Source organism: Suncus etruscus, chromosome 10 (genome assembly GCF_024139225.1).
Source record: "Suncus etruscus isolate mSunEtr1 chromosome 10, mSunEtr1.pri.cur, whole genome shotgun sequence".
NCBI lineage: Eukaryota > Metazoa > Chordata > Mammalia > Eulipotyphla > Soricidae > Suncus > Suncus etruscus.
This window is the reverse complement of record NC_064857.1, coordinates 67,101,764-67,125,727: the sequence shown is the minus strand read 5'-3', so window position 1 is coordinate 67,125,727 and position 23,964 is coordinate 67,101,764. Positions and strand designations below refer to the sequence as shown.

Sequence of the window (23,964 nt, the reverse complement as noted above, 5' to 3'; positions counted from 1 at the left end):
TGGCTGTCTGCTCAGAAATAGCTCCTGGCAGGCACGAGGGACCATATGGGACACTGGGATTTGAACCAACCACCTTTGGTCCTGGATCGGCTGCTTGCAAGGCAAATGCCCTGTGCTATCTCTCCAGGCCCACCAAGGGTCACTCTTAGTGGGCTTTGGGGGAATCATATGGATTGAACCCTGAACTATTGACAATGTGTAGAGCAAGCTTCCTACCACTGTTCTATTTCTCCAGCCCCAAGTGAGTGTTCTTCTCCTCCTCCACCTCTTCTTCCCCCTCCTCCTCCTTCACTCCTTCTCCTTCACTTCCTCCTTCTCTCTTCTTTTACTTATTTTTCTGGGGGGGTCATACCTGGCAGCGCTCAGGGATTTCTCCTGGCTCTGTGCTCAGAAATCGCTCCTTTTAGGCACGGGAGACCATATGGGATGCCAGAATTCGAACCACCTTCTGTCCTTGGATTGGCTGCATACAAAGCAAATGCCCTACCACTGTGCTATCTGTCCAAACCCCTCTTTTTTTCTCTTTCTCCTCCTTCTCCTCTTCTTTCTCCTTTTTCTTCTCTTTTTTTTAAGCCAGTCAAATTGAGCAATGGGGGGGGGGGTTATATACCAACTTTTGTAATACTAGCATTAATAAGTTCTGATAAACCACTGCCATTGAACCAGCCTCTTCTTCTTCTTCCTTTTTTTTTTTTTTTTTTTTTTTTTTTGGTTTTTTGGGCCACACTCGCTTGATGCTCAGGGGTTACTCCTGGTTAAGCACTCAGAAATTGCCCCTGGCTTGGGGTGACCATATGGGACGCCGGGGGATCAAACCTCGGTTCCTCCTTGGCTAGCGCTTGCAAGGCAGACACCTTACCTCTAGTGCCACCTCGCCGGCCCCTCTTTCTCCTTTTTGTCTTCTTCTTTTCCTCTTCTTCTTCCTCCTTTCTCTCCTCCCCCTCCCCCTCCTCCTCTTCCTCTTCTCCTTTTTTTTTGGGGGGGGCACATCCAACAGGGCTCAGGGGTTTCTCCTAGCTCTGCTCTCAGAAATTACTTCTGGCAGGCTCGGGGGACCATATGGGATGCCATTGATCAAATTTGGGTCAGCCACATGCAAAGCAAACACCCTACCCACTGTGCTATTCCTCTAGCCCCCTCTGTTGTACTTTCTATGGAGGTTTTAATTTCTCTTATTGTGTGTGCCTTTTAATCTAGCATTTCTGTTTGGAATTTTGTTTTATTTTGTCAGGATTTTTTTCTGCCCCTGCATTTTCTCTAATTAATGTTTTTTTCTTACTAGCCTACATTTGATATCTTTAATGTGTTTTTCAAATAATTATTTTAAATGTGTTATTTATTAATTTCTTTTTTATTATAACTGTATTAAACACAATGATTTACAAAGTGGTTTATAATACAGCTGCTTCAGGCCTTTAATGTTCCAACACCAATCCTATTACCAGTGTGACCCTCCTTCCCTCACTGTCCCTAGTTTATTTCTTTTTTTTTTTACATTCAACAGAATCATTCATAGTTGAATTTGAGATATAGAATGAGTCAGGGCCCTTCCCACCACCAGTGCCAACCTCCCTCCACCTTGGCCCCAGAGTGCATCCTATACCATCACCCCTCGTCCCCTTTAAATTTAGATTGTTAAAGTTTAGGTCCCTTGATTCCATTATCATCAACTTTGGCTTGAATATTCAGCTCCATCCTTATTTATTTCTCTGCCAATGCATCTGAGACCACTTGGCCCCTGACCCACAGCCTTTCTTTGATCCTTCTTATTTTGATAGAAAAAATGTGGAAATATGTGGTAAAATAAAATAATCCATGTCCCAAGATTCTATGAAAAGGGCAGGAGCTCCAATTTAAAAAAAATAAGGGATTAAAAAAATAGAGTAAAATCAGACATGGCAGTGCAGAAACCTTGAATAACCTTTCAAGAAGCAGAAAGAAAATAACACAAAGAGAACCCAGAACCCTCTAATTTTACTACAAGTTGCAACCCAAAGAGGACACCTACAATTAAATTCCTCTCCCCTCACTTTTGTTTTGTTTTTGTTTTGTTTGCTTCTATTTCGATGAGCTGATTTGGGATGCAGGTGAACAGTAGATAGTACTTGGTAAGAGCGCGAATTTAGGGAGAAAAGCAATTCTACCATGAATTCTCCACCAATAAGCAACCCTGGCACAATTCCTTTGAACTAGGTAAGTGGAAGTTCTGTTTTTCTTCATCAAGTGTTGCAGCAGCTTATCTTAATTATCCACTATCATCGGCCGTTGGAAAAAAAGTCAGTTCATTGTGCACCGTGGGAGGAAACCAGTCTTCCTACATGTTATGCCTTCGAAATGCATGAACTTGAACTTCAAATCCCTGGGGAAAAGTCAAGGAGAAAGTGATGAGTCATATTTCTTGAGCGCCTGAAATGAGAATTTTCTCTGACCTAGGTTCATTGTTAATGAGTAGGGCCTGGCTTGGAGGGGAAAGTGGGGATGGATGCAGATCTTGGTCTGGCCCAGTCCATTGAATCTCTGTCCCCAAATACCTGGAAACTTGTGTACAAATGAAGCATTAGACATTGGCTTTTTGTTTTGTTTTGTTTTGTTTTCTTTTGGGATTACACCCGGTGGTGCTCAGGTGTTGCTCTTGGCTCCCCACTCAAGAATTATTCCTGGCTGTGCTCAAGGGGAATAAATGGGATGTCGAGGATCAAATCCCGGGTTGACCATGTGCAAGGCAAGAGCCCAACCCCGGAATTCTGGCTTTTATTTTATTTTATTTTATTTTTGGTTTTTGGGCCACACCAGGCGGTGCTCAGGGGTTACTCCTGGCTGTCTGCTCAGAAATAGCTCCTGGCAGGCACGGGGGGCCATATGGGACACCGGGATTCGAACCAACCACCTTTGGTCCTAGATCGGCTGCTTGCAAGGCAAACACCGCTGTGCTATCTCTCCGGGCCGTACATTTCCTTTTTCTTGTTCCTATTGTCATTGCCCCCAGTGTTCTCACTTATATTTGGGCCCAGGCACAATGGAGAGGTGGAAGGCTTTGCTCCAGGTCTGAAGTGTTACTGGAACAGGACTTTCAGGGGACTCTTGCTATTTATGCTTGCTTCACTTCAGCTCATCGTTTGATGTTTACATTTGCCATGCTAGGAGTCGAACCCTAGGTAAACAGGTTGATGCTCAGTGCTCATGAATGAACAACAGGTCAACATAAAACCTCAACCTCGAACCAAGCCCAAAGTTTAAGTAGCCCATATAAGCAGGGTATGTGTGATTTTAATTCACAAGTACAGTGAATTAGACTGTAGGAGTCAGGGTCAAGGCTACAAAACCTCTTGAATACTGAGACGCAGTTCCTAGCCATGGAACCCCAACAAAGAGACCTGTAACATGGGTATGCATGTGTGTGAGAGAGAGAGAGAGTGAGAGAGAGAGAGAGAGAGAGAGAGAGAGAGAGAGAGAGAGAGAGAGAGAGAGAGAGAGAGAGAGAGAGAGAGAGAGAGAGAGAGACCACCATCCTTCCAAGGAAACAAACCCTTCTTCTCAGGGCAATGTTTTCAAAGACTCAGCATAGGTCACAGGTTACCTAATAAACTTCCCAAGAAAATCTAAGCTACCATCAAACCCCAGTGGCTTTTCCCAGTTTGCTTAAGGAATATTGGCCCAAGTTAGATCCTGTCTTCTTAGACTCTATTCTAATGATCGCTCCCACCTTTCATCCTGCAGTGAACTTGAGACCAGTCAGACCAAGTCAGGTGAGAGGGTAAGATCCAGGGGGTGAGTCAGGGAAGGCCCTGCCTCCCAGATCAGGTCCTTCAGGATCCAAAGCTCAGCACCTTTCTGCTTCTCTGTACTGTACATCTTTGAAAACTGAGCACCGATGCTCATGGTGGATTTACCCTTTTAGTACCGTAAGTGCACAGTTATGCTTGAAACAAATTGCTTTAGTCAGACACACCTCTGGTATAAGTTTTAGATATAATAATTTATTGCATTTTTAAGGGGTCAAGACATTCCCAAATGATACCCATGAGGCCTGGGGTCCATCAGTGATGCTTACAAAACAGAGCTGGCAGGGAACCAAAGTCAAGGTGCCGAGTGAGCCTTGCAGTGAGTCCCAGGAACTACCTGGGGCATGTCTGAGCATTCATTACTACCAAATGCCATAATTTGTGCTCCACAAATATCAGTGACTAGTGAGAACCAGCCTTGGAGAGATGTCCCCATTGAAGGCATCAAGGATAATGATGGAAGTCAGCTGTGAGGTCATCTAGAAAAAGCAGAGGTGACATCAGCCTCCTCCTTGGACAGCAGCATCCCAGGAGAGAAGGGACAGTCATGTTCCCATGAGTTAAGTCCTCAGCCAAGCAACCTCGCCTTAAATGAGAAAGAAAATGGCAGCAGCTCACAAGCCTCTAGCTCTTAGGTAACTTTGGCTGATTTCCTGTTTCCTTCTTTGAGGACTTTTCCTGAACTGAACAATCCTTCACTGGAGGCTGGGTCGGCTTCCCTTTTCTCAGACTATTATGTTACTTATTTGCATGACATTTACTGAGCATTGTCTAGGGACTAGGCCCAGGAATCACAAAGGAGGATTAACCAAAACCACTGGACTCAAATAAATGCATCATGTATAGAGCAGCAAAGAAAATAATATGAGAGGGGAGGGTCAGTGAATGCCGGGAGCCCTGCTTCTGCCCTGCTGAAATAAGCATTTGAATACACAAAGTTAATGCAAAGTAAAGATGATAGAATGTATACCTTTGTTAACTGGGAGGTGTATTTGTTTCTTATGGGGGTGCTCACCAGATACCATAACTGGGTGACATACACCACAGAAGTTTACTGTCTCCTTGTCTAAGGCTGGAGGTGGCAGACCAAGGTGTTGGCAGGGTCAGTTCATTTGCCTCAGCCTTGAGCCAGAGCTTTCAATCAACCTCAAGTGCCTTGATATCAATGAGCCTGGAACACAGGAGGAGAAGCCAGTGCTGAAGCATCCCTAGCCACTTGCTGCCTGGAAAAAAAGTGGACCCGATCAGAAAGAAAAAAGATGTAGCTAACTCTGAGCTGTATCATTACAAGCAAGAAAGCATCATAATCTTCAAGTTTGCTTTTCAAGGCAGTGACGTTAGTACCCTCACGCAAGTATAAATGTTGGTAAGACTTTGGGGAACCACATGCTATATGCACACTCCAAGAGTGACTATCCAGCACTACAGACCACTGGACTCTTTCAGCTACCCCATTTGGTAACCCAGCTCTGCAGTCAGATATTAAGGTTTGGAAAGTCTTGGAACTTTAACACAAGAATAAAAGGTTATAAATGGATAACGATTAGGAAGTAACACTAGGGAAAAGGAGGTTTTTAGGAATGTGAAACCTTTATAACTATCAAAATGAAAACAGGGTTAATAGGTAAAGTTAATGTAAATTATAAAAATATGGGAAGTATGAGAGAAAGATGAGCAATAAGGATGGTTATTCCTGAAGGGCCAACATCTGACTTACTAGAGCTTCAGAATGAGAGAACAGAAACCCTTGAGAGAAAAACAAAACAAAACATCCAGCATTGTCCAGAATCAGGACACCAAAGTCCAGATTGAAACATCTGGCCAGGAACTCTGTATGACAAAGGAAACAAGCCACACCAAGGCCGGTTGGCCATGGGCAACAGAGACCTCATGGGAATGTAGCTTCATTTCAGACTTTTCCATGTTGGAGGCAGAAGATGATGGAGGGGTTGGTGGCTTCTAATCTCAAAAACAATAGATTTTATGAAAAACATGATTCTATTTCACTCACTCAGTTAGGAGACCATGCAGATTTTCAAGCATGCTAGGACTTAGAGACCTTGTACTTATTCTGTCTTGTACTCATCCTGTCACGAGTGGAGTTAATGTTCCAGAAAAGTGAAGGAATTATCCAAGAAAGAGGAAGAATAGGATCCTGAAAAAAGTGAATATAATGCAAGAAAATAATGAGAAGTCAGAGAAGGAGGGTAGAGGGAAAAAGACTTCAGCACCAGTAGGAAAAGGGTGAAAAGAGAGAAAAAAAAGGAAGGATTCTCTAGAATATCTTAGGTGAAAGGTCACTGAGGCAAGGCAAAAGAGATGGCAGAAATGATGGTGTGTTTGAAACAAAATATTTAGATTGTCATAAAATGATCTAATTTAAAATGGTGATTCATCATAGCTAATACAGACATCATCTAGGACAGATAAATCAAGAACTATAATACAGGAATGAGATTTATCATGTGAAGGCAGTTGCTCCGAGCAAGAGATACAAGAGTTCAAAGTAGTTGCTTCCAGGCATGAGCCTGAGAGTATATAGGGTGGAGCCTTGAGAGAGATTATCTCTCATTATCACTGGCCTTGTCACACTCTTCAGCACTATTGCAAAAAGGACTCAGTGGAACAAGGTAAAAAGAAATGTGGTAAAGAAATGTGACAAGGTAAAGAAATGTGACAGCCTGTAGTGATTGATTGCTCGAAAACAGAGGAGAAAGGAGAACCAAGTCTTGAGTATTGCGTTGAAGTAACCCTTCCTAGCTGCATTGAACCCATCCATCCTCCCTCCTTCATGTTTTAGACAGAATCTGAATGGAGAAACCATCTCCCGGTGAGCTGCCTGTACATTCACTTATATCTGCCCACATACCCCAATGAAGCTATATTGCCCAGCCAGCAATCCTGGTGCCCTGCGCTCATGTCTAAATGAGCATTGTTCCCAATAGAATCCCAGTCCATGAGCATGGGCAATGAACAGCGAGAGCATGTTGTGTTTGTAAAGTACAAAACTCAGTTTCTCCTCTTATCAACTCTAGAGAAAACAGGTGGACCAGAGAAAGATCCTGGACCACCTGTTAACTTGCACCTGTTTCTCTTCTCTCATCACTTCCTGCCTCAGTATAACAAAAGTCCCATCCATGAGATGAAACTGCCACTCTACTCATCAATTTTGTAACAGGTCTTGGCTTAAGAAAAAATGAGAGTGCTTTGCATATCAGCCAGCCCTGAATTCCTTCTACCCTTGGGGTAGAAGATTGGCTCTGATACTTTCAGGATGTAGAGCTTTGGAGTTCAGGAAATCCACCCTCATGATTGCCAAAAGAGGAAACCCAGAACCCAAGTGAGTGAGGGTCTCTGAGATCCCACTGCAGGTCACCACTATTCGGACACATTGCTCCTCCCCACAAGACAGCTGGATCCAGTCTGTCCTCTTTGAGTTCAGTTTTATTTCAGAATCTTTGGAAAATTCTGTACTTTAAGGGTGAATTATCTCATTTAAAAGTAAAAGAATCAATCAAAAGTTCAGAGCGAGAGAGAGAGAGAGAGAGAGAGAGGGAGAGAGAGTGGGAGAGAGAGGGAAAGAGGGGAGAGAGAGAGAAAGAGAGAGAGAGAGAGAGAGAGAGAGAGAGAGAGAGAGAGGACAAAAGGTGGAACACTGGCCTTGCAAATAGATGACTCTAGTTCAATCCCCGGCACACCATATGGTTCCCCAGGCATGTCTGAGTCCTGAGCACAGAGCCAGGAGGAAGCCCTGAGTACAGCCAGGTGTGTCCCCAAACCAATAATGATGATGATGATGATGATGATGATGATGATGATGATGATGATGATGAAAGTAAGCCAGGTACCCTGCACTGATGGTTGACACTAACATGTTTCAATGTGCTTTTTTATTTTTTTATTTAAACAACTTTATTACATACTTGACCATTGTCACAGTGATGTTCTTTCTCATGTGCTGTAAATATTGGCACTTCAAAAACAAATGGTTACAGAAGCCCTTTAAATATACAAAATGAAGGGGCCCGGAGAGATAGCACAGGGCCGTTTGTCTTGCAAGCAGTCGATCCAGGACCAAAGGTGGTTGGTTCGAATCCTGGTGTCCCATATGGTCCCCTGTGCCTGCCAGGAGCTATTTCTGAGCAGACAGCCAGGAGTAACCCCTGAGCACCACTGGGTGTGGCCCAAAAACCAAAAACCAAAAAAAAAAAAAAAAAAAAAAAAAAAAAAATATATATATATATATATATATACACACACACACACAAAATGAAGAGTAAATACGGTAAGGGTCAAAGCCTCCGCAGTATTTATTTTAAAAGGATGTGAACTGCTGTGTTTAACTCTTGCAACATCTGGCACATTCCTCTTTCTTCCTGAATCCACATTTCTAATCTCCCCCCAGTATAGTCTCAGCTTCCTTCACGGTCCTCACTGCCGCAGAGTCATGCATGTAAACTGGGATTTGGAGCTGTTAAGTTTCCAGAGGCCAAAAGGCACTGAGCATGCATGTTTATTTGGACTCAGTGACTGCTAGTTAGTTTTAATTCACAATGGATCAAAACAATAAAAATAGACTTAAAATGTTGAGTCATCCTGAAGACATACAAAAATGAGAATAGAACAGACCCTTAAAGAGATAGACTTATGGCTAGAACAGAAACTTGTTCTGCCCTGTGCTTTTCATAGTTTTCATTCTTCCACATCCAATTTCTCCTCTCTCTCCCATTAATAAGCAGCAGGCATTTTTGCTACAGTCCCGGCACTCAGTTCTTTGAACTCCTTCCAAGGGATATTTCAAAAATCACATACTAATCCATCTTCAAAAATTGTTTTAATTAATCTCTCAGCTGACAACTCAATTAAGTCCTCCTTCAGTTTTATTAAAGTCAAAACAGAAAAAAAAGGAAGCCATCTGATTTACAAAAAGATTTGTTATTCAGTCATCAGATTCATTTAGCGTCTTAATTTGGAGAAAAATATAGCCCCAAAAAGCTCTGTGCTAAGACTTAGTAAATTATGATTAATCATACCTATTATTCTTCTTACGCAGACACTTTATTTCACTCAATGATACCCCAAATGTTTAGGAAACTCTAAATACTATTCTTTTGGTGTGTTTTACCAGTGGAATATTCTTGAAGAAATGCTAATCACAGGGCTGAGGAAGTGATTGAATGGCAGAGAATGTACTTCTTATGGTGAAGCCCAGGGTTTCACCTTGGTATAAAAACAATAATATTAATATTAATAATAATAAAAACCTCAATCCTTTCCAAAGGCTTTTTTTTTATTCATGTCAGAAGGGTAATGTGCCAACATCATAACAAGGTTTAAGGAAGGCACATATCACACAGACGTGTAAAAACCCAATCATCATGCTTATGAACTGGAAAAGGATTTCCAAAGGCTTTTTATATATATTTTATTCAAGACATCAGGGCTACCTTTTAGCTGACTCTGTTCATAGAAAATAGCTGTCATAGCAACCAGGAACTCTGTGCCCCTTCTGTCCTTCTGCCGAGATGGGCCTCTTTCACGAAGGACCTGCCTGCTTTCTGCATTCAGGCCAATGGGAGAAGTTCTACAGAGGGAATGAGACACTCTGGTCACTTTGCCTCAGGACACAGTGTGGGTCCAGAGTGGAGGGGAGCCAAACTAACCAATCTAATCTGAACCATGGGAAAATGTGGCTGGCCTCATAGGCTTGATGCAAAAAAAAACCCAAAATCATAAAAAAAAAAAAAAAAAGAAAAAGAAAAAGAAAAAGAAAGAAAGAAAAGGAGCCCAAAGAATAGACTGCCAGGAGGCCTTTCCTCAGCCACCTCTGAATGTCTGGATTTTATTTGGGTCATTTGTTTACTCACTTAGCATAATACCAGTATGATTGCTTTATGCTTGCAGGGAGGCAATACCCCATGGCCCCCAAGAAAGCCAGAACCCCCCACCTGTATCCCAAAGTCCCCTCACACCTTGGATTAATTATCTCTACAGAGAATTCTCTAGTCCCTAGCTTCATGCTTTGTACTTCAGGTATGAGTGAGCTCATATAGGTTGTCTCTTTCTTTCTGACTCTTTTCTCTTAGCATGAACCACTCCTTTCTTTTTCTCTAGTTCTAGCCCTATTGTAGCAAACTGCACATTTTCATCTTTTCTCAGAACTGAGTAGCCTTCCAACCTTCTTCATCAAACTTTGGGCACTGCAGCTGCTTTAAGAACTTGGCAGTTGCCAATGAGGCTGCCATGATACGCACATGTGCTTTTTAATTATTTTTTTTACATTGTTGGGTGAATGCTCAGAAGTAGAATTGTAGAGTCATACAGAAGCGCTGTTCCAGTTGTCTTTAAAATCTTAGACCACAGTGGCTGGGGGTGTAGCTCTGAGGCAGAGCACTTGTCATGCCTGTGTGGGCCCAGGGTTTGATCCCAGAAACCATAAAAAAACAAATCATAATTTAATTAGCAATGTATTAGGAGCAGGGGAGAAAATTCCAAAGATCTGGAACAGAAGCTTTGTGTGTGTGAGCCCTGATTCAATCGGTGGCCCCGTGTGATCCTCTGAGCACTTCCAGAGGTGCGGTCCTCCAAAAAGAAAGAAATAAAAGCAGAAACAAGAAGCAAATAACCCCCAAATAACTGCCTTGCTTCATGCAAAACTTTGAGTTTATTGGGAGGTTTATTTGGGAGGAAGCAGTAGGGGTCTGAAGCCACCATGAAGAGACCCGGAGGACTGGGGCAGGTTGGGGTGCGGGGAGCTGGTGGCATCAGAGAGCAAGAATGTGCCTGTCAAGTCCCGTGTCTTGGAGCTTCTGGAATGAGTGAAATTACAGCCCCAGTACCTTCACCATGGGAACATGTGGAAAGGAAACGCTTCTATGTGTGTAAAGAGGCCTATTTATAGCTCCTACCCATGTTGGGGAAGGCAATTATGCAAAGTGCTGCTGCAGGAAAGCACCGGGTTGGCATTCCCTGTGTGCAAGAGACCTCAAGGCTAGAGACCTGTCTCCTCGGACCCTAGCCAAGTCCCCAAGGCAACCATCCCCTTGGTTCCACAGCTGAACCAGACAGACCTGCCCCCTGCCCTTTTACCCAGAGCCAAAGGGACAGAGTGGGTCCCTGCTGATGCTGGAATTGTTGGGAAAAATCCCTGTGTGAAGCTTGGGGTGTGTGTGTGTGTGTGTGTGTGTGTGTGTGTGTGTGTGTGTGTGTGTGTGTGTGTGAGCAATCTAAAAGCCAATGAAGAAGTTCAGCCTTTATCTAGTGCCTGAACGTTGAAGGCGCTTTGGGGCTCCCTGAGGGAGAGCTCCCTAAAACACCTGCATTTTCATTATTTCCTTGTGTCTCTTTCCTTATATGTCTTTTTATGGTGCCAACAATTGAATTGCAGGCTCCTATCTTTGAGTCACATCCTTGGTCAATATTTGCTTGTTCTTTTATTTGTTTTTGGGGGGCCCATACCCAGCAATGCTTGGAGAGTGGTTACTGATAGGGGTGCTGGGGATAGAACCCAGGTCTCTTGCACAAAACACCTGCTCCCAGCCCTCTGAGACATTCATCACATTGACAGTGTGTGATTGGCACCTGGACTTCTGAGTTTGTTTCTGTCTGTGGTCATGACTGACTGTCATTTGGAAGAACAATATTGCTTTCTTTCCTTTCATTTTTGGGCCACACCTGGCAGGGCTCAGGGCTTATGCCTGGCTCTGCATTCAGGAATTACCCCTGGCAGGATTTGGGGTACCATATGGGATGCCAGGGATCGAACTTGAGTCAGCCACATGGAAAAATAAACGTCCTCCCTGCTATTCTATCACCCCAGCCCAGGAGAGCAATTTTTGTTTTATTTTGGGGGCCTTGGGGCCCTACCCAGTGGTGCTCAGGAGTTATTACTAGCTCTGTACTCAGAAATCACTCCTCGCAGGTTGATATGACACACCAATGACCAGGAAACAGCAACAGCTTGATCTAAGAGCAGATTGCCCTACCTTATCACCTAATGATAATATGAAATCAGAAGACACTCATCCTTTGATCTGTACAAAAACCAAGATCACTAATTACAGAAGACTGATTTTGACAACCGAGACTGAGCAGAACTCCTCCTGGAATCAATAAGTAAGACCCTAGTCTAGGCCTAGTATTTGTACAAAAACCAAGATCTTTAATTCCAGAGGTCTGACTTTGACAAACACGACTGAGCAGAACTTCTGGAACCATAAGGAAAGATTGTAAACTAGGCTTCATTCTAGGATCTGTGCAAAAACCAAGACCACTACAACCAAGACTACAACAACTGTGACAAAGCAGAACTTCTAGAACCATAAAGAAAGACTCTATTCTAGACTTCGTCCTAGGATCTGTGCAAATACCAAGATCTCTAATGACAGAGGACTGATTTAGTCAGCCACAACTGAGCAGAATGTTTCCAGGCACCATAAAAAGACCTTGGCGTTCGATAATGAGTATGCTTCAGGAGTGGAGAAACCTGGAATCTTTTAGGCCAAGGGAATTTTTCTAATATCCCCAATACTTACTGTGCCTATGCAAAAACAAACAAGAACAAAATAAAAACAAAACCCAAGAAACCTTGCCAAACTAGCCCTCCCCTGTTTTTTTCTTTTTTTCCTTTCTTTTTTCTTTCTTCTTATTATTTTTTTCTCATTGCTGCTGTTGTTTTTGCCAATGCTGGTTATTTTTTTTTGTTTTGTTTTGTTTTGCTTTCCAACAGAGCCACAGAACCTGAATCATCTTGTTCTGCCTCATAAATTGAAAAAGGGGGGAGTGCATGATACCAGGAGTAAAGGTATTGAAATTTAAATGAAAATTTAAAAAAATTTCAGACCTAAACACCAAAGTCAATGACAGCAGAATCAAGACTCCCAATCTACATCAAGCTATACATAAAGGGGACCAGTTATAATAACAGTCCAGGGGGCAAAGAGGGGAGGTATCGTATCAGATGCATACTGGGAACAGGGGTGGAGAGAGGACAACGCTGGTGGTGGGAATGGCCCTGATTCACTGTCACTATGTATCTTAAACATAATGTGAAAGACTTGTAATTCACATTGATTACAATAAAGTCACAAAAAAAATAAAGAAAGAAATTACTCCTAACAGGCTCAGGGAACCATATGGGATGCTGGGGATCAAACCTGGATTGGCAATGTGCAAAGCAAACATCCTACCCACTGTGCTATCATTCTGGCCACCAAGGAAACCAATAATGCAAACCCCCTGCTGATGCCTCATAGGCTTTGAGAAAAGTATCATGGGGAATTCTTTCCCCATCTCCCAAGAACTGGGGCAGAGCAGGAGGAAAGTCATCTGAGATGGCTGAGTTTTGTGCCATGGTCTTTAACAAACCTGGGTCCTTCCTGTGCGAGGACCAGCACTTGGAGATTCAGGCACAGGGTTGTTAGCATGTGGCCAGTTCTGCCTGGCTTTGTCTCATCTGCACAGTGCTGGGGGCCACGAATAATGCTTGTTTTATTATTTATTAATATTATTTATCCATATATTTATAAATATATATTATATTTTTATTTATACATAAATATATTTAATATATATTATTATATACAATAAATATGAATATATTAGATATATTTATATTAGATATACTTATATTATTACTATTGTTTATTATTTATTTAGCACCATACTTGCATCCTCCAGAGAGTTCTGCAAATTATAGTACGTGTGTGGTGTGTGTGGGTGAAGTGGACTAGGTCTGTATGTGAGCATCCTTACCACCCAAGACCTCTCACGTCTGTTTTGTTTTTGCATAACCCTTCTTGTCAGGTGCGGCTTTGAACTTGGAACTTTCTGCTACATTTCCCGACTTCTCTGAATCTTGATTTCAGCTGTGACTTGGCCACCTCAGGGCTTATAGGTTCTGGAGGTCACTGCCAAGCTGGGCAACATATGGTGGCATGTGCCACCTAGCACTGAGAATAAAGGTGCTCCAGCCCCAGGTGTGTGGAAAATGGAAAAGTCAGCAAATGTGGCAAGGAAGACTGAAGCAAGGTACTCATGGCCTCAGTTCCATCAAACTGGACATACAAGCATGACTGGGTAAAGGGGCACCATAAATAAGACAAGTGTGTGTGTGACCATTAAGATTTGGGTTTGTCGGGGCCGGGTAGGTGGCGCTGGAGGTAAGGTGTGTCTGCCTTGCAAGCGCTAGCCAAGGAAGGACGGCGGTTAAGGACCGCGGTTCGATCCCCCGGCGTTCCGTATGGTCCCCCCAAGCCAGGGGCGATTTCTGAGCACATAGCCAGGAGTAACCCCTGAGCGTCAAACGGGTGTGGCCCAAAAACAAAAACAAAAAAAAAAGATTTGGGTTTGTTGGGGCTGAAGAGAGAGCATGGAGGTAGGGCTTTAGCCTTGCATGTAGAAGGACAGTGGTTCAAATCCCGGCATTCCATATGGTCCCCGGTGCCTGCCAGGGGCGATTTCGAAGCACAGAGCCAGGAGTAACCCCTGAGTGCTTATGGGTGTGACCCAAAAACCAAAAAAAAAAAAAAAAAACCCAAAAACCCCACAACCGCCCCCCGCAAGAGTTGGGTTTGTTGGGTTTGTTGGGGCCGGAGAGATAGCACAGTGAGAAGGGCATTTGCCTTGCATTTAGCTGACCCACGTTTGATCCCTGGCATTCCATATGGTTCCCCGAGCCCATAAGGAGTGATTATTAAGCACAAAGCCAGGAGTAACCCCTGAGTGCCACCAAGTGTGGTCCAAAAATAAAAACAAATACAAAAGTTGGAGTTGTGGCTGGAGCAGTAAAACAGTAGGGAGGGCCTTGTCTTTCATACCATTGACCTGGATTTGATCTCCAGCATCTCAAATGGTGCCCTGAGCACTGTCAGAATTAATTCCTGAGTACAGAACCAGGAGTAACCCCTGAGTCTTGACAGGAATGCCCTCCCCCTAAAAACAGGTAGTTTTGTTTGTTTTGTTTTTGGTCCATATCTGGTGGTACTCAGGGCTTATTCCCCAGCTCTGTGCTCAGGGATCACTCTTGGGAGGGTTGGGGGATTACATGTGATTGTAAGAAACTGAACTCAGGTTGGTTGGGTGAAGGCAAGGAAGCACCCTGTTTGCTGTAACTGCAGCCATGTTTTTTCCTTGTTTTTGTTTGTTTGTTTGTTTATTGAGGTGTCACCAATTGTGCTCAGGGCTTATTCCTAGTTCTCTGCCCACGGATTACTCCCGGCTATACTCAAGGTACCATATGAGTTACAAGAGACTGAATCCTGCTTAGCCGTATACAAGACAAATGGCCTAACTATGGTACTCTTACTTAAACCCCATCAGGAAAAGAATTTAATGTGATGGAGAGACATTCAAGAGATGCAGCATTAATTCCTGATAAATAGAAGAAGCAGACCTTAAGTAATACACAGTGCATTTCCACTTTTGAAAATAAAATGCATATATAACCATAAATATAATTATCTGGTATACTTTTTTATTTTTTTGTTTTGGGTCACATCTGGCAGTGCTCAGGGGTTACTCCTGACTCTACACTTAGAAATCATTCCTGGTCCCTCGGGGGACCATATGGGATGCCGTGATTTGAACCACCATCTTTCTGCATGTAAGGCAAATACCCTATCTCCATGCTATCTCTCCAGCCCCTATCTGGTATAATTTTATATAATTATATGGTATACATAATCCAACATGTGTATACAGATACTTTGTTGTTGTTGCTGGGAATTAGGGCCACACAGGGGTTTCTCAGGGCTTACTCCTGGCTTTATGTTCAGGGATCACTCCTGAAGTTGCTTGGGAAACCACATGTGGTGCCAGGGTACACCTGGGTCAATTTTGTGCAGAACAAGCACCGTTTCTTTTTTTGTTTTGTTTTGTTTTTTTTTGTTTTTTTTTTTTTAGAATAAGCATCTATTTTTTTTGTTGTTTTTGGGCCACACCCAGTGACGCTCAGGGATTACTCCTGGCTATGCGCTCAGAAGTCACTCCTGGCTTGGGGGACCATATGGGATGCAGGGGGATGAACCTTGGTCCGTTCTAGGCTAGCGCTGGCAGGCAGACACCTTACCTCTAGCCCCACCACGCCGGCCCCATAGAATAAGCATCTTAACCCCTGTCTTGTGTTTCCAATTTCTGCACACATAATATTTGTAAAGATGAAAAAAAGGGCAAGGAATTCTAAAAAAAAAAAATCAAAGTAATAAAGTCACACTAAAATGTTGACAGTAGCATTTCTGGGTTCAGGGTGACTTTTAAAAATCATTTATGACCTGGAAAGATAGTACAGTGAGTAAAGTGTTTGCCTTGTATGCAGCTGACTGGGTTTAGTCCCTACCTAGCACTCCAGATGGGCTCCTGAGCCCTGCCAAGAATGATCCCTGAGCTCAGAGCCAGGAGTAAGCCCTGAGCACCTCAGGGTATGGTTCAAAATGTAAAATCAAATAAAGCATTCTTTTCTTTGCATGTGTTTGTACTTCGCACATTTTTGTATCATAAGCATGCATAACTTCAAAGAATATTATTTGGGGGCCCTTTCCAAGTGAGAAGGATGTTCAGTGTGGTGCTTGGGCATGAGGCCAATTGCTCCCTCTGATGATCTCTATCTGGCCTGAGACTCTCCCTTCCTCTGTCCTGTCAACCTGGATGTGGCACTTCGAAGGCCCTGACAGTCTTTGGGGATTCCCTGGCATCAAACACACAGAGGTGAACCTGCTACTTCTTCTGCTTTCTGGTTTGCCTATCCAGAGTATGTTCTGAAAGTGGCACATCGTTTTACTCATCTGGCCAGCTGTCCCAGTCCAGGCTTAAATAACCCTGAAGGGGCAGTGGGCAAGGAGCTCCTTTGAGCTACAGTTCTTTTGTCTGTATTGGGGCCACAGTGGTGATGCTCAGAGATTACTCCTGGCTCTGCACTCAGGAATCACTCCTGGCAGGCTCAGGGGACCATATGGGATGTCAGGGATTGAACCCATGCAAGGCAAAGGCCCTTCCTGTTGTGCTGTAGCTCTGGCCTTTGAACTAGAGATCCTGTCCCTCTTGTGTGGCTTGTGTCCCCAGGACTTCTGTAAGGGAAGGTCAACTTTATTCTCTTGGTCATAAGGGGTGCAATCCACATCTCTCTTCCTTTCTTGCCCCTTGGCTCTTGGGATTATGTAACGAGAAACCAGACAAGAAGAAATGAGATTTACATGCCAAGCAGTAGAGCAGGGAGAAGAAAAGTGGTCTGGGAGAAAAGTGGTCTAAATCCTGTGGACTTAATTGGGAAAAAGAAAAGAGTGTGTGTGAAGGAAGGATTACAGCACTGAGAGGAGATTGGTTCAAGGGGTGGTAGAGCCCCTGCCTGAGCTGGGGTGGGGGTGGGGGACCATGCTATGGCTGGGGGACTGGAAAGGAGCAAATCCCGGAGCAGCCGGCTGGCGAGAGTGAAGCCTACCCAAGCATGTGATTTAATTTCATCTTGAACCACCCAAAGCTGTTCTTGAATATTTGGTTCCACGGAGCAGCTTTGTTTGGGGAATGCTTGTCTTCATCCATGAAAGAGGAACCAAATTACAAAGGCCCAAAGTAATTACATTTTAAATAAACTTAAGCCATCAATTCGTAAATGGGTTCCTTCAGTTTCCACGCACTTGGTTATCAATACCCAATTATTCTCATTGCTGCCTCCAGTCTGACTGCTTTATCAGCACAAGGGAGAATGAAACAATTATTATTATGAAATTATTATTATTATTTATTTTTGCAAATCTGAGCTAGGAAAACACAGCCTCTCCCTAAATCAAAACAAAAAATGCAGCTCCAGTGTCTTAGAGAAATCGTGTTTGATATTCAAAATGGACTTGGATGCTTGTTGTTCTTAGACAAATTTGCCTACAAGTGCACAATATTAATCCCTCTAAAATGAAGGAACCCAGAACCAACCAACATCTTCATGAAGGGATATTCATCTTTTTCTTTCCTAAGATAAGGTAAAGGTTCCAGATGCTGGAAACACAAGACCCAACCTTCAACCTTCTCGGAGACTTAAACAAAGGAGGACAAGACAGACAGAAAACAGGGAGGCGCCTTTATTGTAGCATTAATGAATGAGCCTCCCAATGAGAAGAGGATTCCCTAGGAAAAAGTCACCCCAAGGGTCCCACTTACTAGTAAATTATTGCTTCAGTGCACTATTAAATTGCACCCCAGAGACCTAAAGGAATTATGGAAAACGGCCTGATTTACTTTTGCAAAGTGATTTACACACGGGGGTTTAATCCAGCCCAATCCATCTGGAGTTCTCCACAGAACCAAGTATTCCTGAGGCATAGCCAGACAGGATAGGCTCAGTCAGTGATAATGTTCTTCTCCCCACTTGGCGGTCGGCTGTGTGAGGGAACCCTATGCTGAGGACAAACGCAGGCCTGGGAATAAATCCATCCCTTGGAACAGGAAGTTAGAGGAGGGTCACAAGCAAGGCCAGGCAGTGAAGGGGGCTGTCTCCCCTAGCAGCCCCTCTTCCCAGCACAACTCTGAGAGGCCTTGATGCGAGTTTGTGCTCAGGACACTCACAAAGGACTCCTGGAGCGGCCTCTGAGCTCAGACAGCTCATTGTCTTGAATTCAGAAATGGCACCTGAAAAGATTTCAAATGAGGCCTGCATTCTGTGATTCATATGGGAATCTCAGCTCCCCAAGGGACCATTGTTGGTGGTGCTGCTGCCAGAGATGAGAATGGGGTTCCCATCAGAGTAGTGCTGAGTTGGGAATGCACCTCACTTCAGCCCTGGTGGTGCTCAAGGGAGAAATATAATTCTAGAGATTGATCCCAGATTGACTATAAACAAGCCAGCACCCTACCAGCACTCTCTCTCAGGCCCTAGACTGTAAAATAAATCTTCATGTTGTGAAATCATCCCACACACAATATCTCCAAGTCTGGGCACATGGGTCTGAAGCAGGTAGGGTAGCGAGAAGAATTGATAAACCAAGCCAGTCAAGAGAGAATCATGGAATCAGTGGCTTTTCCTCATGGCCTCTCATACACCAAAGCCAGACTTTTCTTTATTCTCAGTACAACATTCAACCAGTGTGGGAAGGTCGAGTGATTCAGGTGGGCTTTTACATATCAAAGGGATAGGTTTAAAGGAAAATGGAAGATAGAGGAACACCTTTGTTTTGGGTTAATAGCTGAGTGTCATTTTACACAAGACCACAACATTTTGGTGGTGGTTGTGGTGATGTTTGAGGTGCCACACTTGGCTGTGCTGAGGGCTTACTTTTGGCTTCACATTCAGGAATTACTTTTGTCAGTGCTTTGGGGACCATATTGTATATCAAGGATTAAAACTGGGCTGGCCACATGTATGGCAAGCACTCTACTAGCTATACTAATGCTCTGTTCCCATAGAGTTGTTTTTTTGGTTTTGTTTTGGGGTTCACATCCACTAGTGCTTGGAATTTACTCCTAGCTGTAGACTCAGGGATCTTCCCTGGTAAGGCTAGGTCAGGGGAAGGATTTAAAGCTAGGTTGTCTGCATGTAATATAAGCTTCCACCAGCTATACTATTTCTCCAGTCCTTATACCACGACTTCTTTTTTGTTTGTTTTTGGGCCACACCTGACAGCACTCAGGGATTACTCCTGGTTCTGCACTCAGAAATCTCTTCTGGCAGGCTCAGCAGACCATATGGGATGCAGAGGATTGAACCCAGGTCTGTCCCAGGTAAGCCACATGCAAGGCAAATGTCCTACTGCTGTGCTCCGACCCCTACCACAACATCTTGATCCACCATTTATCAGTGGATATTTGGACAGCCTCCATACCCTGGCTATTGGATGAAGCAAATGAATTTTATTTTTTTAATTTATGTTTTTGTGTCTGGGGATTGGATGCCCAAAAAGGGAGTCACTAAGTTGTATGAAAGTTCTATTCTTCTTTTTGGGCAAAAATCATAGTGCCTTCAAAAGAAGCTGAGGCAGACAATACCAATAGTTCCAGGTTTCAAAAATACTAACAACATGGTACCCAGGGCCTAGGAGCAGCCCAAAGGTCTGGAGGGCACATTTTCCATGTGTCTTCCTTGAGTTCTGTCTCAGCTCTACATGACCCCCCCAAGAAATGTGCTACTGGGAAGCTTCCCACTCCCCTCCCCCCAAAAAAAAACCAACAGTGACAACAAAAAAATAGTTGTTAGAACATGCACAATTATTTCTGTGGCTGTTTTGACATACCACCATTTGTCTAGCATTCTGGTCCAAATGTTTAAGACCCATCAGAGCTAAGATAGGGAGGATTCTACTAAAAAATTGATGAGGGGGCCAGAGAGAGAGCATGGAGGTAAGACGTTTGCCTTTCATGCAGAAGATCATTGGTTTGAATCCTGGCATCCATATGGTCCCCCGAGCCTGCCAGGAGCAATTTCTGAGCATGAAGCCAGGAGTAACCCCTGAGCGCTGCTGGGTGTGACCCAAAAACCAAAAAAAAAAAAAAATTGATGGGAATTCCTTAAAATCCAAGTAACATAAAACTGACAGGCTCCAGAAGACCAGGAAGTTGAATCACTCTAAGTCTGAAGGAGACATAGAAGTCAAAGGAAGGGTCCAGATGTCTATTGGATGTAAAATAATTTATAAAGAGATAAAATACATGTTTAAGCATAGGTGAAATTTGTATATGGGCTGTGTATTAGAGAAGAAACCATAGTTAGGGGCCAGAGCGATAGCACAGCAGGTAGGGGGTACTTGCCTTGCATGTGGCCAGCCTAGGTTTGATCACTGACATCCCATATGGTTCCCTGAGTACTTCCAGGAGTAACTCCCGAGTACAGAGCCATGAGTAACACCTGTGCTACTCATGTGTGAGGAACCCTCTTCTGAGGACTAACACAGGCCTGGAATGAACTCATCTCCTGGAATAGGAAGATAGAGGAGGGTCAAGGCCAGGCAGTGAAGAGGGCTGTCTCCCCTGAGCATCCCTGAGTGTGGCAAACAAAACAAACAAATTTCCCCCCAAACAACAAAAAGCCCACAATGTGGGCCCGGAGAGATAGCACAGCGGCGTTTGCCTTGCAAGCAGCCGATCCAGGACCAAAGGTGGTTGGTTCGAATCCCGGTGTCCCATATGGTCCCCCGTGCCTGCCAGGAGCTATTTCTGAGCAGACAGCCAGGAGTAACCCCTGAGCACTGCCGGGTGTGGCCCAAAAAAAAAAAAAAAAAAAAAGCCCACAATGTATTGTGTGCATTTTCTTTAGGACTCTACAGAGTGGCCTTTGTAGAATGCTTTCGTCAGGGTGTCTGAAATGCACCTTTGTATAGCTCAGCACACACAGCCAAGACAGAAGAGACACTGGCTGGGACAGGACACACAGGCTACATTTCTTCACGGGCAGGGCCTCTTCCAAGCTGCTCCCCTGAGTTGTTTCCTCACCTTTGTTCCTGGCTGATCCATGGAGATCAAGAATTCTGATGCCCTGATTCATCCCTGGCACAGAAATGCACTGGAACGCTAAAGAATCAGAGATGCAACTTCAGATTGTCAGACACGCATGAAGCCACTTTGGAAATGGGCTTTCTGGGCAAATAGCTGTTTTTTTCTCTTTTCGGTGGCTAGAGAGGGAATTGGGTCTTGACCTCTGGTACTCCTGGCTTTGTGCTCAGGGGTCACTGTTAGAGATGTTCAGGGCACCATACACAGGACTTGGGGCTGGACTGAAATTAGCTGTGTTGCAAGGCCTTTTAACCCCTGTCTCTGGTCTTGCTAAGTTTTGTTTTCTCCGAACAAGCATCCCTCCTGTTTTATAAGGTTGCAGGAAACCAAGTCAGAGTGAGTCAGAGCTGTGACCAAATTGGGACGGCTCAGAACATGACCCCTGGTTGCAGATATATTGTCCCGGCAAGGGTGTGAAGCCTCCTCTTTCTCTTTGGGAAATGGATTTGCAGCAGGAGCCAACAGTATTTGAAAAGCACCTCTACACGGGTCATGGCTATGCCAGACCATCTTGGCATCCCACTCCTGAGTTTCTCTCTGGACATAGGCCCCCACCCCACAGGCAAGACTTGGGGATTCCTGCAGAGGAGAAGGGGCTGCACTCATTTCTCTGCATGCATGGAAAGTCAGTCTAGCTTTCGGAGTGAGCGTTAGATACAGCCAGAGTCCACAGTTTGCTCTGTGCGAGGTTTATGTCAGGACACACAAGGGTCAATGCAGGAATGGAGATTTGAGAGCAAGGCACTGGAGTTTAGGAGACGACCTCACTAACATTGAGGTAAAAGTTCTGCTCCTGTGCACCACATAGGCATCAGCTCTGGTAGCAGCTGCTTAGTCATTAGCCCCAGAAAGTTGCCCCCCTCATAAGCTTACTAAGAACAACTTAGTTGGGGCTGGTGAGATAGCATGAAGGTAAGATGTTTACCTTGCATGCAAAAGGTTGGTGGTTCAAATCCCAGCATCCCATATGGTCCCCTGAGCCAACCAGGAGTGATTTCATAGTGTAGAGCCAGGAGTAACCCCTGAGCACTGCCGGATGTGACCCAAAAACCAAAAAAAAAAAAAAGAACAACTTAGTTGAGCTTCTAAAATATGATACTAAAACATTATTATTAATAGTTTTGTTTGTTTGTTTTTGTTTTTGGGTCACGCCTGGCAGCACTCAGGGGTTACTCCTGGCTCTATGCTCAGAAATTGCTCTGGCAGGCTTCCGGGACCATATGGGATGCCAGGATTCGAACCACCATCCTTTTGCATGCAAGGCAAACGCCCTATCTCCATGCTATCTCTCCGGCCCTATTAATAGTTTCTAAATGCTAAATGTCATTTGGTTGAAAATTAATAATCTGTAATAAATGATAGTTGTTTTCTTTTGAGGGGGCAGGTCTGAGCCACAACTAATAGTGTGCTCAGGGATTCCTCCTGACTCTATGCTCAAGAATCACTCCTGGCTGGCTCGGGAGACCATATGGGATGCCAGGGATTGAACCTGGGTCAGCCATGTGAAGGCAAAAATTCTACCCACCGAACTATAGCTCCAATCTGTTAACTGTTTTCTTTCTCTTTTTTTCCCTCTCCTTTCTTTACTCTTTTCATTCTTTTTTTTCCCCTCAAATATTGGCAAACTTTGTGTGCCAGGGGCATTATTTTAAGCCTTTTATGTTGAAAAGCAATTTTGTCTATTTTCCCAGAATTTCTCCAGTTGTTTTCCTCTTTTCTCCCTCCCCTTTATTTATAATTTATTTTCATCCAGCTAGTCTGGCTTTGTGTTGGCTTGTTAAGGCCAATTTGGAAACAAACAACATGTCCAATTATAGGCGTTTAGATGGAAACAACTCAAAAGGTCCAATACTCGTGGGCTGCTTTAAAAGTCATAAAAGGTGTTTTATGTTATGCACAAAATCTTTACAACTGGGAACTAAAGCCCTGTAATATTCAATTTTGCTCAATTCTAAAACTTTGCAACCACATTGGCAGATAAGTTAAACGGCTTTGGGATCAGCACTGGAGGGGTGGGAGGGCATTTGCCTTGATCACAGCTAAACTAGGCTCGATCCTTGGCATCCTATTACGTCCCCTGAGCACGATCAGGAGTGATTCCTGAGTGCAGAGGCAGGCATAACCCCTGAGCACTGCCGGGTATGGTTTGCCCCCCACCAAATAAATAAAATAAACTAGAGGGCCTAGGAGTTAATTTAAGGTTAGGGCACATGTAAGATGGTGACCTCAATTAAATCCCCAGCACTGCATGGCTCCCCCAAGCTTAGAAAATCACCAAGCACCACAAAAGTGATATGGTGGTCCCCAGATTCAGAGTCTGAGCAGCTGGCCTGATTGACAGCTTCCTCTGGAGTGGCCTGGGCCCCCTAAGCACTACTGAGAACCCCCTTTCCCAAAATAAATAAGATATAAATATGTAATTCCCCCCCCAAATTCAGATGAAGTTTTCTGTGCTATAACTTCTGGCTGAAGATCACTTTATTTTATTTGTACCAAGTGAATTGGTGTTCGGTGCATCAAAAGAGAGATGTATAAGTTAAGAGGGGACCAGGGCAGCTCCCCTGTTCCTAGTCACCCAACAATAGACACTTTGACCAGTCAGGGTGAGCCCTGGGTGGGGACACGTGTCTGAACAAAGGACCGAGAGAACAAGGAGGAGACAAACATATAATTGGGGGCTTCACAGCACAGGGCAGGCCAAGGCTTCTAAGTGAAC

At 44.0% G+C, this 23,964-nt stretch overlaps 1 protein-coding gene and 1 non-coding gene across 2 annotated transcripts in view; both read right to left on the bottom strand.

Moving 5' to 3' along the window:
• KDSR (3-ketodihydrosphingosine reductase) overlaps nucleotides 1-23,964 on the bottom strand; it is a 425,889-nt gene that overhangs the window by 114,915 nt on the left and 287,010 nt on the right. The window lies entirely within an intron of this gene.
• On the bottom strand, nucleotides 9,080-9,183 carry LOC126021274 (small nucleolar RNA U13). Its single transcript, XR_007499843.1, has one exon. It is a non-coding gene; the product is annotated as a small nucleolar RNA U13 (small nucleolar RNA).